The sequence below is a fragment of the Phaethon aethereus genome (assembly GCF_964289735.1).
Source record: "Phaethon aethereus genome assembly, chromosome: 7".
Classification (NCBI taxonomy): Eukaryota; Metazoa; Chordata; class Aves; order Phaethontiformes; family Phaethontidae; genus Phaethon; species Phaethon aethereus.
The window spans coordinates 22,443,373-22,457,018 of record NC_138583.1 but is presented as its reverse complement, the minus strand read 5'-3'; positions in this window follow the sequence as shown (position 1 = coordinate 22,457,018).

The window sequence follows — 13,646 nt, the reverse complement described above, 5'->3', positions numbered from 1 at the left end:
GTTTTAATTGGTATGGTGAGACTGAAAAGTCAATGGAGCGTACAATTTCTATAATCTGCAGTCTGGAGAGCATTGATGCTTTTGTGCATTGTTTTAGGACTTGTTCTCATTCTTACTTCAGGCGCCTTGTTTCTCTGTCATGATCCTATTGTAGGCAGTAAGAAAACACAGCACATAACTCTGTGGAGTATGCGTTCGTATTTAGAGAATGATGATACACTTTCTTGTTCACAAAACTTGAAGGAGTAATTACTTGCCAGTACAGTCTTTATTCAACAGAGCAAAATCACAGAGTTTTTTTATTCTAGCGTAAAACAAGAAACTGTGTTAGAGTTAAGGAAAGAGTTAACTTTACTGTTTGTCCTATGGTGGGTCACTAAAACTGCAGTTTGGATTATCTTCTTAGAGTCTCATGCAGATTTAAAAAAACAGATTTAAAAAAAATGTTCATTTTATCCATTCTTTCTAAAAGGAAATTGGTTTCTTGCCAGCAGCCTATGAAAACCAAATACATCTTCCATATGCTATATTGTTGGCTGTATTAATTGATATATATTGATGTGTCTGTGAGCTGTGAAACTACCCCTTGCCTGCAGGTGGTAGGCTCCCAGTCTGTGGTTTGCAGAAATCTGGAAAGGTGCAATCCTTTAAAACCAAAACCAAAGATATCCAGAGTAATCACGCTTTTTTTATTTCCACTGAGAATGAAGGTGTTTTCTATTCAGCTTATTGAACTGCAAAGATAATTTTGTTTTCTTTGGAAGCTGTCTGCCCTTGCTGTGATGTGGTAAGTGGAAGAGCTGTCGCCAGTAGGACTATACACCAATTCAGCTGCTCTGGATGAAGATACCTGGATGGAGACTGTTGTCTTCTGGATTGTCTCCTTGTCTCTCTCAGGCTTATAAGATGCTGGATGTAACTACATGCAAGGCAAGCTATGATCTTCTGAGTACAGAATCTTTGCAGTTAAGGTCCCTCATCCTTCTGGTTTTGGAAGAGCACGCTCTGTTTTCAGCGGTGCTGTATGCCCAGCTGCTCAGGGTCCCGTGGGATCCAGGTATAGCCAGGAGGCTATACATACGGTATCCTTCCTTTCCCTGTAAAGGCAAAATCCATCACTTTTGTCTCTGCAGCATTTTAAGCTGTGCAGGCCCCTGAGGCAAGAGAACATCCCTGCGGCAGCAAGAGAACCTACTCGGCGGTAAGATTAGCCAGCGCTTTGTGGCAGACCTCCTGCCCCGGCTGCAGCCGCTGGGAATTGCGGAACTGGCTTGAGGGAGTGAGACAATACTATTAGTGAGTTGGGATGAGTTGAGTCCTCATTAGTAAAACTCTGTCAGTTACTTTACCTACAATACAAAAGCCATGGAATAGTTGTTTCTCAGCTGCAGTGCAGGGTTGGAGAGCTGCAGGTTATCCGCAAACCAGGATTTCTTCCTGCTTTTCCGTGGGACTTTAAACAAATGAAGCAGCATTTTTTGCTGTTGTTTGTTTTGTGTGTCATATTTATTAGTTTCTGTTTGCTTCATCCGGTGGGATAATGAAGTAAGAAGGTAGTAAATGAAGTTCAGTGTTTGCTTTTAGACAATGTTACCTGTCTGTTAATGTCACCAGTGTTACCAATCACTGAAAGATTGTTGCTGAAGGATTGTCAGTCTCTTTTTTTTTCCTTTTCTGATATTTTGTTGTAAGATGATTTTCTGGGCTTTGGTGTGAACATTGTCTCAGGGTGTTATGTAAACAACAGAATGATGAACAGATGTGTGGAGATACTGTCTTTTTTTATATGTGTTGTACGTTTGGTCTATGTTATGGATGTACCTCCACATTCGTACGCACCAAGAAACAGGTTTGCAAGTTGATGCAAAGCATAAGTTGGGTAACGCTATTTAAGTGAATAGAGTTAAAATTAATATAAAAACAATACACCTGAGATAAACTGGGCTCCTTTTACTATTAAATGTTATTTTCTTTAACTGTTCTTGTTCTCACAAGAATCTATTCAAATCTATTCTTTCACAAGAATCTATGAATCTATTTCAATGGGGAATATTGTCCTTGAATGCTTTTTGAATGGTTAAGTACATTAGTTGCTGCCAGAGGATCGTCGTAACAGTGACCAGAAGTGATGGTAATGTGCAGCCCTAGGCCATATGTGCGTATTTAGTTATAATGTACATTATTGTTCTTTTAACTGATTGGTAGGTTATTTATGGAGACTAATTTCTCACCGTTTTCTTTCCAATTCTCCAAGTTTTTTGCATGATCTGGGAGGGACTGGGAATTACAGATTTTCCTTCTGTTAGATGAGAGCTGGCCTGTGCTTGTCAAGAGAAATGTCTCTTCTGGTCTTGACACTTGGTGATACCATCAAAATGATATCTACAGCTTGCCAAGAGATGCGACCAAACTTCTGGGATTCCACAACTGTTTCAGTTTGCCAGTGTCCTTGCCTACACACACCATTTACACTCCACTTCTTCTGCAGTAACAGCGTACCTAATGTTCAGAAAATTCTCTGGAATTCATTTTAAGCATTAGGTAAAAGTGCAGATGAAAATATGGTAAAAGACATTTCAGTTCTTGATTGCGCATTTGGAAGCAAAGTTCCAGAGAGGAGACAAATAGAAGAAGGAAACTTTGTCTTTGGATATTTTAAAAATGAAAGGTGTTCCCCAGCCATTGCAGAAGATCCCAGAGGCAAAGTTTTGGGTACAAAAACTGAGAAGATGTTTCAGCTAACAACTACCAAACTCCTGCATCCCCTTTTCTGAATAGGACCTGAAAGTAGTCTTAAAGTTGGGAATTTAACTCCTTATTCTCAGTCCTCAGCAGGACTTCTCTCCCTTTGTTCAAGATGGAAACAGTCTCCTGTCTTTAATTTTTTTTAATTCAAAGCTTCCTTCCTTCCTTCCTTCCTGCAGTTTATGGATTTCTCCCAATGTGGATGTGATGATTCACATTTCCCAGATGTGAAATGCAAATGTGGGAAGAAGGATCTTTCCCTTGCCTCTCCAGGGGTTTCTCAGAATCTGTGGTGCTGTTGAGTTTCTTAACTAATGTGTCCCTTCTGATTGAAATGGTTTTCCTGCTGGCCACAGCGTTTTTGGGGCTGTTACAGTACTTAATAAGTCATGTCTTGGAGTGTTCATTGTACACACATCTTAAGCTTGTTTGGCTTTGAAAGTTTCTTGAAGACCACACAAAACTTCTTAATTTAGTCCATTGACATAGGCAAAGACCTCCTGTCCACTTTAGGGCTTATCTCCTCGAGTTGTCATGTTTAACAATACCAAGCTCCTTTGACAGAGGAGTGCTTGGAGCTCGTTGAGGCAGCCTGCTGGTTGGTGCACAGCTGAGAAGCTGGTAGGACAGGGCTGCGTGCTGCTTGTCTGTGGTTGGAAAGAATAAATAGAATTATTACATGCAGCTAGTTTATTCTTAATGAAGCTTAATGGAGTGGAGAGTAATCTTTGGGGAGTTGAAAGCTACATGGCTTAATTCTGCCTTTTGCTTATGGTGGACGCTACAGCGAAACAGCCCACACATGACTGAGGGAAACTCTGACAAGTGTCATTTTAACAGGCTCAGCTTGTTGTCAGAAAGGATGGGGTAACAAAAGACTTCAAATAAGAGCTCTTGCATGGGCGTCTCGGGCACATCGGCAGAGGACTCTTTAATTGGGCAACTTTACCCTTTTACTTTTATCCAAATGAGAAAGAAAATCCTAGGAGACGGTTGTGAAAACCTGGTATGTGAAGCTACTTCTTGGACAAACTCCTTGAAAATTAGATAAAGTTAGTGTCATTGCTCCTAGAGAATATAGCATGTAAATGATGCTGTCAGTGTATCAATGCCTCCTGGTATGGAAGGACTATTCAGTTGTCACTGAAGCACTAAATAACAATGGGTAGGGGGAAAAATGGAGAGAAAAAAGAAAAAAACAAAACCCAAGAAGATGTGAAGGTGGTGACAGGCAGGATAATGTGTGAAACAAGTGGTGTATGTTTTAAGGCTGTTGTGAAGGAGGAAAAGGAAATCAGCTGGCACTTGAGGACTGATTAGAAGTTGGTTGTTTTTCTTTTTTCTTCAGGTGAACTTGGAGGTTTGTAATCAAGTTTATCGAATGCAGCCTGACCTAATGTGAAATGTCTGCTCAAGAAGACAAGTGATCTAACAATGCAGGAGTTGGAGTGTGCAAGTTGAACAAGTTTGTTCAGAAAGAAGGTTCACAGGCAAACGTTGATATCAACATTTTTCAGGTGTTTTTGAGGCTACCAACATATACAGGTGTTACTTAACTGGACATGGAAACTTAGCTCAGTGAGAGATCTGTCAGCTGAGAAATAGATATTCATTGAATTTGACCTTAATTTTTGTTTATCAGTTTTGACGTTAATTCGAGAGTATCCTTTTGTGATTGTGGTGTTGAGGAATTTATGGATAAATCCACAGTTCCCTGTAACAGCTGTTCTTTGGGATACTCCAGGTTACTTTTTCAGCTAACTCAGAAGATGTAATTTAAATTATTTAATGCTCTCATATTAGTTACAGTTTATTTAAGATAAATATGCTCTCATAATAGTTATAGTTATAGATGGGGTGAATTTCCATTATAAATAGAAGACGTTCTTGAAAAAATTCACTAGGGCCTGTTTTCTTTCAAGGAAAAAACTTAATTTCACATGAAAAAGATTTTAAGGAATATCATCCTCTGTGTATAAACATTGTTTGTAGATGTAATTTTTGTTGTGTGATTGTTCTTGAATTATTTTTGTTTATTTTGTCATTCCACGTAATAAGTTGTTTAAAGTGAAACTGATCCCACTAAATGGATTATTGATAATGGGATCTAGTTAAGGGACAACTACAAGGTCGGCTGGAACAACAGGATAAAAGGATAAATGTTGATTTCCCCTTTTAAGTCTCTTGTTTTTTGGTTCCCAAGTTGACATGTGGTAAGACTTTGACAAAATGATGCTCATATGACTGTCCAATCTGAACAGCTAGCAAATGCATTTCTTCACGATGGCTCCTTGACCAGTAATGTCAATAAAGCAGCTGAGATAGAGGATCCAGGACTACATTTTTTTCTTTTTTTTTTAACTTTCTCATAACTTCTTGTGGGAGCATGGTAACAGTTTGAAAGTCTGTACTTATTTCTACAATCTTTTTCCTGAATTTTTGAGCCAGGTGTTTGTTTTTATGAACTTTCTAATGCAGTGGTTCAAGACGCTTTGATAAACGGCCTGCAGTTGGTCTGTAGGATCACATGAAGCAGCAGAGCCTGCCTAGTTTGCTTCTGAAGTGTTTCCATTTAAGAGTTTGCCGATAGGAGTGTTTGGGTGTTTTACTGGAGCTTTGGCAGGCTGGGCTGGTTCTGTGGTTGTATGTGCTCCGCTGCTCTCAGCTGCTGTAATTAGGACTGGGTTTAATAGGAAGAAGAGATGGCGCATTTTTATCAATTTTTTATGACCAGTTCTTAGCTAAATTTCTGGGGTTTTTTTTCTTAGATAGTATCAGTCTCTTTCTCTCTTTTTTTCCTTTTCAAATCCTTTGAAATGTCACCATTTATGGGCTCTCTTATCATTGCTATCTAACATTTAACAAGATGACTCCCTAATGTCTTGTCTGACTGCTCCATATGGGTTCTTTTCCTCTTTCTTTTTTAGCTATCTGCCTTTTCAGGGTAGCTGTTGAAGAGAAAAGACAAACATGATACAATCTGGGGAAACTGGTTTCCTGTTTTCCTACGTACTGTCTCATTACTCCTAACATAACTTGAACTTTTCTTCTGTAAAATTTCTGCCCTCCCACTTACAAGTTCATTTTCCTGCCAGAGGTACCCTTGGGTCCTTTGCTGCAGAGTCCTTGGTCTTGTGCTTTTTATGAGTTAAGCTAAGCCCATGCTGCTTCTGGTTGGCTGGTTTTTTAAGCATTCTCTCCAGTCACATCTCCTTAAGTTCCTTGAATGTGAACATCAGCACGTTCGAAGTTGTAGTGTCATATTCTACTTGCTGACAGTTCTGTGTGTCTATGGAGCCAAGAAGATACAAGCTGAGGAGCTGTATGGGAACACCAGAGAAAATGAAAATGGAAATTAACTTTTAAAATGGCTGAAAATCTAGAGAGCAAAGGTAAAACATACCTAATAGGACAGGTAGCTTTTTTTTTCATGTTTTACTTATCAAAACAAAAACATTCTCCATGGAGAGAAATGTTCTTTAACATAAAATTGAGAAACTCTATTTCTGGCCTGTGATACTAATTAGCAGAAGTACACCCTTACGTAGCATGGAAAGTTCCCGCTGATCATTCCTGAAAATGATGTAATTGAGCAGCTGCACCAGTATTCACTCAGCAGAGGGAACTTCAGGCACTTTCCTCAAAGCTTTGAAGATTCCCTAAAAGCTAAAATAAGATATTAAGCAAGGAAATACGAATGGCTTGGTGAGGCTGAATGAAAGCATGAAGAATATGCTGATCTCCTCAAGGTGTGTCGGTTGTTTGTTAACCATCAGTGTGTGATTTCACGCAGACAAACTATTACTTGTGAGTAGATACAGGTTTGCATGACGTGCATGCCGTCTAATATGTTCTTCCTGCTCAGAGATTTTCTTTTTTTCATGGCATGCTAAGAGTTGTTCCTCTTGACCTCCATCTGTTTCCTTGTCGTTCGTATTTGATGTTTCCTTCCCAGCTTACTAGCTTCCCTGTCGTTATTTTCTGAAGTTTGTGTGCCATGACACACGCATAAACCTTGTACAGAAATGTGCACATTGGTATGTACCTATGTCTATATGTACTATATCTATAGTATATTATATTATGCTTTTTTTAAATAGAGTAAATGTGATCTGTGGAATGACTTCTCAGAAATTTAGAAATTTTTCTTCCATTACTGCTGAGCATTATATTAATGCACCATTGTATATACAATAATTATATATTATCATTATTAAAAGGAAAAAGTAATAGTGGCTTTGACATTGTAGTAGGGCTATCTTAATTTTACAGAGTTCGAGGTTTCAGCTGAGAGCCCCCCAAGAAAAATAATGGTCACAGTGACAGTTTGCTATCGTGTGGTGCATATTTTCCACCAGAAGAGCACCTATGGCATTAAGTATCTTAATAGCTTTGTTTTGGAACATAAGCTTGTGTGAATGAAAGGAAATAACCTGCTTTGCCTTCTCATGCCTAATCAGTTTTTGCAAATAAATCTTGCATATTGAAGGAGCAGAAGATGAATTGATGCTAACAGCAGCCCTAGAGCATCAGATAGAGGCAATCTTCTGGATAGCTTGCTCTGTAGGTACAGAATTTGTTTTCTAAAAATTAGTCATCTTCTTTCCCTTTAGAAAGCACTTCTGTAAGATTCACATCTTGAAAATTAACAATGAGAATTATTTTTCCACATGAATTGTTAAAAACCCCGCAATGCTACTCAGGCACTGAATGCTTCAAAAACAGGGGAAAAAGGTGTCTTTGTTTAAGTGCAGTTCCTCACTTTACCAAAACCCAGCCAGGAACCTCAAGGACATTATAAACCAAATTAGTTTTGCATAACTTGAATAACGCTTTTCCATAAACGGAAGGGCTGAAAAGTTGACCTTCATAGGTGACCCTCCACCGGGGACATACGGTGGAACCAGTGTCCGTCTACATCAATTTCTTATCAGAGACAAGACATCATTGCTAGTAGCAACCACAGCTTTTGGGTGGCCTTGGGCACTCCCAGGTGTGTGCAGGAAGATGTGTCGCCATAGTCTGCAGCCCCTTGGCTTTATCCAGGCACAGCTGCACTGTTGGTGCCTGAGCACTCCTGGGGTGCCAGATAACATCCTAATTTCTAAGGGATCAAAGAGCATTTGCTTGGTATTGCCTTTGCTAGGTCATCTCTAGCTAACCCAAAGAGAGGTTGATTTTTGGATCCTTATCACCAAAGTAGAATCTGAGGTGTGGAATGGTAGAAAGGGAGAGCAATGATGTCCACAGGCTGCATAATGGTCTGAGAAAAAACGTCCTATTCCCACATGTTCCATGGCAGCTTTGCAGTAGTATTCTTTCTCAGGGCAAGATTTTCCCAAAGATGGAAAAATTAATATACCAGATGTGGGAAAAGCATCAGCTGAAGATAACTTTGAATAAAAAGCTTGTTCAGAATTTCCAAACAGTTATGGTCATATGTTAATGTTTCTATAAGGATGTAATGGGTTACTAATAAGTGCCTGACCCAGAGAAGTGCACAGGTCCTCGAACAGATAGGGATGACTCAGAAAATGATTTGACTATCACATACTTAAATTTAACCATAAATGAGTAGTGCTTGACAAAATGTTTAGTCATCATTAATATGGTATAAAACTCAGAAGTAACAGATAAATGTAATGTAATTATAAATCAATAAACGTATAGGTAACTGTAAACAAGCAAACAAACCTCCATAACCATTGGCTACCCAGCATGTATTTGAAACAATTGTTAGAAATAGATATTAGAAATATTAGGAAAATGTAGAAATATTGAAAAATGTAGAGTTTTTATTAAAATAGCAAGTATCAGAAAATTCTGACACATCTGTGTGTTGAGAGCGTAAGATAATGTCATCAGCAACGCCTCAACAAAAATTTCAAAATGTTGTCGTAGGAGTTGTCTTGTATAATTGCAGTTGGACAGCGGGGGCTGATCAGGGCTGATCATTTCCTCTCCAAAGGGTTTTCTGATATATTTTGTAACTGTTTTTGGCTATTCTCACTTATTTGCTGGAAGGGGAACAAAGATGTTAAAATGGCGACAGTGATGGCACCGTTCTCCCCGGCCGCAGCAGCATGGCTGTTGGCTATCAGTTAGTCAATTAGTAGCGTTCTGCTTTCAGGGAGAAAATAAGTGTTTGATGGAACATGCGTGACCATACCCTTGCTAAGGGTGTGCACGCTGATGGGCTCAGCTCGGATTTCGGTAACAGCCACGTACTCAAGGGAAATATTTGAACTCTCTGTTATTTTCATCACAGTGAAAAATGAAATGGTGAGCACCGCGCTTGTTAGCATAAAGACCTTCCGAATGTTGATCAAAAATGCACGCTTCCAGGTGGAGTTAAGTAGGCTAAAGTCAAGCTTTCTGTGCAAAGGGTTTTTTCTACAAATGTATTCCTTTGTATTTTTTTTACTCTCTACAGTTAACCTGCATTATTTAAGGATTAATCTAACCAGGAAATATGTTAGAGGGTCAAAAGGTTTCCATAATAATTTGCTTAACCTTTTGCTGTAGACCCCTTCTTGTCAGGCTGTTGGTTTTCTGTTAGCCCCATACAATGGTTTCCAGAGGCAAGGGAAGTTCACATTACGTTGTCTGAGTGCTACTGACCCAGCAGACAGTACCTATTTCTGCTGGGGCTCTAGCCATGCCATTTGGTTTAGCCATTTCTGGCAAATTTGACAAATTAAGGAGCAAGTGTTGCAAGGCGATCGTTGTGGGAGGCCAGCGCGGCTCTTCCTTTCCCAGCAACACGCTGCTCAGCAGGGGCGCGACTAATGGATGCTGTGCTATTCTAGGACCTTTACTTTTTACCTTTTTTTTAATGTTTCTGCTCTGAATATTTTTGCTTTTGGGTAAAAGGGAGTTTTCTTAACTCCTGCCCCTCTTTTGTGCCACCCCCCTCATCTATGCCCCTCTTTGGCACCTCTACCAGCTGTTTAGCATCCCTTTGCTTTACACGTTGCTTCTCCCGTTCCCACATCTGCGCTCCGAACAATCTGTCCTCTTCAACTGCCGTCTCCCTCATATGCATGAACTGCAGCAAATGAAGAAGTGATGGGAGCTAAGAAGCTGGGCTCTCATACAATTATCTTCTCTGCCTTGATATGTTTTGGATGGCGGGCAAGCTTTATTAGATGTTTGTACGATGCCTAGCACTCTGACACCTGCTCCCTGATTAGAAATCCTGAAGTACTACCACAGTACAGACAGGCTATTCATCTTGCCCTTATTTTGTGTCATGGGGAAACTCTTCCTTAAAAGTGTGAAAGAGGTGAAAGATTTGCAGAGTAAACCATCCAGATTTATGCAGGTAAATTATAGATAAAAAAAACTGTAAAAAGTTATTGCAATCTGTCTTGATATGCTTCTTGTGTTAGTGCTGTGACAGCAATTAGAAGTCAGGTTGTTTTTTGTTTGTTTGTTTATAATTTTTTTTTTTTTTTTACTTTGGTTCTGGTACAATTCCCTAAATGAACTTTCAGGTAAGTGGTTCTTGTTAACCATTTGTAACAGTGCTGGAAAGGTACCGAATTTATGGAAATCCGAGAAGCTGAATGTGTATCCTGTTTATGTAGGTACACATAATCCTCAGGTTTACTGGCTTGTACGTGTAAAGGTGTAAAACTTCAGTAGACCAACCTGACATTCTTCTCAGAAAAGCATAAACTTTGGTTTTGTCTAGAGGCTGGGCAGAAACATCCTTAAGCAGAGAAGAAAGCTGAGGATATAGAGTCGCAGCCCTAAGATGCTCAGTGGAGTTATTTTTATTTAGGAACATAGAGTTGGAAAGGACCTCTTGGGTTGCTTTTAAACAAATGAAAGTCATAATCATACAGCTCTTGATAAGTAGCCTCTGCTGAAATCAAAACAAGCTGTACTTTTCCAGTTCAATAGCTAATCCAGGGTGCAGAATGCGACAGCTCTTTACTGGAGAAAATATATTAGGTTAGAAATAGCCTTTGAAGCCCAAGAGCTGTAGAGAATTAAAGAGTCTTTACTTCCCATGTATTTAAGAACAACTTGGAATTTAGCTGCCTGCCAGACTGCTGACTGTAGTGCCTACCATGGTATGCAGTTGCTGGGGGCGAAGCAAAAGGAGGCTGAAAAAGTGCCATTTCCTAACAATCCAGTTGACAGAAGCTTCTGCAACCGTTGGTGTCTTTTGTGCTCATAACGAAAACTCTGCCATTTATATGTGCTCTACTGTATTGCATGTAGGAAATGAGTCAAGGGGCTAGCAAGCCTCTAGAGGGGACAATGGTCAGTGCTCAGATGTGGTCATCCTTGACCCCTCAAGACATGCGGAAGAAATGAACTCTTTCAAAACATGTTAAATATTTAATCTTATTCACGTTTTATAATCCACCGTGACAAAGCACATATAATGCTACTCTTGTTATCTAACTTTTTTCTTTCTCTCTCCCCCCTCTTCTATCCTTTGCTACTTATTCTGTGTTTTGTTCTTTTTTTGTTCTTAGTTTGTGGGTTTTTTTTAATTAAAGATGTAGCAGTCAGAAAAAAGGGAACAGAAAGCAAGAGTATTAAAGCAAGAAGTTAACATGAATGAATGTAGCAAATGACTACAAGTAATTAACATTTGGTACAATCTTAAGGTCAAGAAAGTTGAGAAAGATAGTAGAACTGCCCTAGAGCTAGATGCATAGGGTAAATGTAGTAAATATATGCAATTCCATTACGTGTCACTCTAAGCACGAATGAATTTTCTCTAGCAATGCTTAAGCTGCTTTATACTTGTTCTTAATAAAATTCATCTGCATGAATGTTCCCAAAGTGACTTTGAAAGCTGTATACATTGTTGTTCACAAGAAAAATAGTTTAAATTCATTGGTGCAAATGAACCTGCTCTGGGAGTGTGTCCTGGTATTCTGGACACAGAGACTGTCACAAATTTCTCAGGCCTCACCCAACCCATCATTGCTGTGAAGGTAGAAAATGGCATGTACCGTTTATGTATATGTATGTATTTAAAACTTACACTGATCTAGACAGAAAATTCTACATAAGTCTTTTTCTCATTCTTCTATCATGTGCATCTCTGTATTATCAAACAGGTAAAAAGAAGTGTTGGATTCTGTGCTTATTTATGCTGGGATACATATTTGGGCCAGCTCTTTTGGGATAAACTGCAGAAAATCCTTCCATGCAGTTCTGAAAGAAATTGCAAAGACATCTTAATGCACAGCCATTTTCATTTTGTGTATCCAGGATTGTGCGAAGAAGCAGAAAGTAGCGTGGTGAGACCCCCAGTATGGTCTGGGGGCTGCGTGCTCCTGCCATGGGGCAGCTGTGATACGACTCTGACCTTGTGTCGGTTCTTCTACCTGAAGCCATATCCTTCTACAAATGGAGCATTTCCACAGAGCATCCAAACTGTCTGGCAGGTGAGGTGGCAATTCTTGAGGTGATGGAGCTGCCCAGGTCCATCAGCGCTGTAAATGATGCAGCTGGACAAGGTAGGAAAAAGGCAAGCCCTGGTCCCCCGGCAGGCCAGCGTGGCTGTACCTGCTACTCCTCCATCCTTCATCACGCAGATGCGTCACATCTTCACTTCACACTGCTGCAATATTGTGATTGAATCAATTTGTTTAAAGAAAGTCTCTACGGTGGAAGGAGGGGCAGGCGGCGGGGGCAGCGAGTGCTTTGCTGGCTGCGTGCTGCGTTTTCAAAGGTCAGTGGCTCCTGCCGCTGTGCCGACCAGTTGCTAGGCTGCCGTGGATTTCTGTGCTCCTTTCCCTGGCAAAAGGGACCTCGTGATGAGGTGCAAGGCTACAGCAGTGCCTTTTTAGTAACCTCACCCACTCCTTTCTGCTTGCTGGGCAGACCGGGAAAGGGAGATGCTCTCAGGAGCAGTTGTTTTCTTCCCAGGGCTCCCTAAAAGAGCTGCTGAAGTAACTGATAGGTTATTTATCCTGCCAAACTAAACCTAATGTATTAACTTGAGGAACGGAGTCACTGTTCAGTGAGCTGTCTGGGAACGTTGGGTAACTAAGGCTTTCTTAGGGATCAGCAGAATTTGGTGCCACCTTCACCCCACTTAAATCTTCTTTGAGCCCCCAGCAAAGGACATTTACTTAAAGGTTGGGTGAAAGTTATCTAGCAAAGGTTGCAAAGTGCAGAGCTCTTTCATGAGCTTTTCTTTTAACCCTGCTTTCCTTCAGATGGGTCCAGCAACAGAAACTTTTATGCATGTCTGAGATGTGTTATAATAGCAACCAGCGCTGCCAGTGGGGATCAGGCTTTACAGTGCGAAAGGTGGAGAGCAGGTATGCAGTAAGATATGCAATCCTGCACCAGAAAGATTAAGAAAAAGATACAACATGAGAGCAAACCAAGGTAGGGCTGGGAAGGTGAGGACATGGTTGCTCAGATAAAGTATGTGCTTTCTGCCTGCTCATCTTCATTTGCAGAGGCCACAATCTGTACTATCCGCTATACGGATAATTAGAAAACAGCACCAGGGTGTAAGCAAAGTTTTCTAACCTCAGAATAAAATGGCCAGGTTGACATGATAAGTGTCTATTAGACATGTGCAGCAACAAGGAAGGTAATTATTTAACTTACCTATTAGTTCAGTGGCGACGACAGGCACAGCACTCGCTGAAGTGAGTGTGAAGTCAGAGATGAGGTTTGCACTGATCCTACTAGTGGGAGGTTGGGTGGCCCATTTCTGTGTCGACCAGGCATTTCTTATTACATGATTGTTTTTAGTTGCTTGTAACCTCATTAAACATTTGCCGTTCATGTGTACGTTGGCAGGCAGGGTTCTGTGAAAATAACAGCAAGTGGTCATGTAACCAAATACCTAATCTATGTTTGCTTAGCCTGATATGTCATCAAATTCTTCCCAAGTATGTCAATGTACAGCT